Raw genomic sequence first — 2861 nt, 5'->3', positions numbered from 1 at the left:
TGCTCGGGGTGGCCCACGATATGACGAAGCGGGAAGACAGTGTATACTTCAAAGCTACTTTTACCTATACTCATACCGCGATAGTTTACCGGGCGCTGATTAGACAATTTAGCTGTATCGCTGACATAGCGATTCGCTGGCGCTTTAGATGACGGAAGTATAAAATTATAAAATATGTACGGTGTCGTGAAACACCAAATATGGGTATATGTATTCCTTATTTGGCAAGCACAGTAGAAGATGAATGAATGTGAATTGATCATGGGCCGGTGGTGGGGGAAGGGAGGATGAGGGGAGTAAACTAGGGGTAAGTTGTAATTTGGGACAATGTTTTCGGAAATCCTTTTATACCTTACAATTTTTGCAACAAAAGAACTTTTATAAATATGTCTATTTATATTTCCAACCATTCTTCATTATTCAGGAACAGGGTTGTTTGATTAAAATCACTTAATTTTTTTTTTAATCACTGATTTAGGCCGTATAAAATTAATGTTTTGGTTCTCGTCCCCTCCCTCCTCAATTTCTGGGATTTGTCAGATTTTTTTTTTTTTTAAAGATTTTTTAATTATTTTAGACTTTGGAATGATTTATGAATTTTTCATACATATAAATAAGTTTATTAGAGAACAAGGATCACTTCCAATTCTTTTTGTGGTACTCTAGGGGGTTTATCCCTCAGAATCTCACATTTGAAAAAAAAAAAGTGCCTCATCGTTTCCTCGCGCACTGTTGGAAAAGACCGAACTGACACTGCTGCTTTTACATTGAGAAAAAAACAAAACAAAAAAACCCCTCCCTCCCTCATCAATTCATGAAAATCCTCTGGACGAGAACCAAAATATTAATTTTATATGGCCTTAAATCAACTTTTTTCATTTTTTTTACCATTTTTCTTTCTTAAATTGACTGTTTTAATTCATTCCTAATGTTTCTACAACTTTTGGATACAATTAAAATACCTCTATGATGTCACTTTGTCTATTGCTAAAAAATCATTTTCAAGGTGCAGAAGGTTTTTCCCATGATTTTACCTAATTTTTTCTTTGAAAATCACATGTAAAAACATGTTTTGATTTTTTTTAAAAATCACATGTAAAAACATGTTTTGATTTTTTTTTCTAAATACCTGGCGGTAGGATTGTGCATATGACTTTTTTTTTTCATGTCTAAGCAGAGGTCACGACTTGAGGGTAAATATCTGAATCAATGGCCCGGATTAGTGCCCGGGGGGCACTTCAACTTTGGAGGTGACGCGTATGTAGGGCTGTTAAGACCCCTTTTTCAGCATCGCTGTCACCCAAAGACCCCATATTTTTTACGAACACATGCTCTGTCCCGGCTCTGTCACCCGAAGACCCCCTATTTTTCCATTTGATCTGTCACCCAAAGACCCTTTACAGTTCAATTTGAACAGCAACTTTCATTTATCACTGATTTTGTTACTTATTTTGAAAAAACAATGAAATTTGAAGCCATTTAGAACTAAAAATTCGATTTTCGAGGTTTCTGTGGCACTTTTTCGGTTCTCACCCAAAGATTTCATTTCAAAAAAGGTCATGTTCTCACCCAATGACCCCATATTTTTTACATTTTGCTCTCACCGAATGCCCCTTAGTGCGAAAGTGCCAGCCCTACACCTATATCCATTTCAAATTGAAGTGCCCCCGGGGATTAGTGTTTCTCAAATTAAACTAGAGCGATAACCGCACCATAGCTGAACCATGTGGCTTCGGCAGTATATTGTGGTAGGCCTATACCACTGTCACCCGGAGTCTGTAATGGACATACCGTCGTTTTATCTTTTCAGTTTCTGTTTCCGTATCCGTAATAGTTTTTGTAAGTCATTGTTATGAAGTGGTAGTCTCCCAGGTATGACCAATCTTTTATTCTAGCCTTTTGTTAGTTACTGAAAATTTGAAGCTCGTGAATTTCAGTTTCGTTTTGGTAAGTTATATTGATTTTTTACATAAAACCTTGAGATGTGCGGTTGGGTGCCAATCTAGACAAAAGAAGAGTCTAAATTTTACGGTCCTAAATTCGCGGTAAATTGTACGGCTTCAATTGACTTGTGTTTGGTGTATATGCACTTACGCCTAGACGTAAGTGCCTCGTAAAAAAAGTCTTGCATTGAAATATATACTAACCATGTTGCCAAGTTATAAGCAAAAGTCTTTCATATTGGCGATGAAACGAGCAAAATAGGGAGATAGACATTGATACGAGGGAAGGGCGACACTGTGGACCTGCACAAGTGCATTGGGGTGCGATATGCTAGCGGGCCTTTTGTGATTTTAGGGCTTATTTGCAACGTTTTTACAGAAAAAAGTGGACTTTGTCATTCGGATTGGCATTCATTTTGTCAAATCAATGTAGATCAATTTACCAAGAGGGCGCTAGGCCATTAAAACACTGGTGTTAACATAATTTTTTTCTCTCCCGATTTTATTGACATAAGCAATCACCTCTATTGAAATAAGCTGATTGGTACTTCAGAGTTAACAATGAAATCAGATTACAGTAACTTACTGAATCCCTTGCGTTTTCGTATCTGAACAAAAGACTTACGGAAACTGAAAAGATAAAAAGACCCATAATCTCGAAATGCTACGAAGGTATGACTGGCCGATTCATTGCCGTTTTAATATATGGTCGTGGAAAGCTGGCATTTTGACAACTTGAATTTTGACCTCTGTATGACCCCCTTAATGACCTTAAATGAATTATATTTAAAACATGTTAAGAATGTCATAAGGATCATTGTATTTAAATTTCAGCTCAATTGAAGCATTTTGAAAACTTGACCTTTGACCCCTTTATTGCCCCTTAGTGACCTTAAATGAATTTAAAAATATTTTCAA

This window comes from Amphiura filiformis, chromosome 18 (genome assembly GCF_039555335.1).
Source record: "Amphiura filiformis chromosome 18, Afil_fr2py, whole genome shotgun sequence".
Lineage (NCBI taxonomy): Eukaryota > Metazoa > Echinodermata > Ophiuroidea > Amphilepidida > Amphiuridae > Amphiura > Amphiura filiformis.
This window is presented reverse-complemented; position numbering follows the sequence as displayed.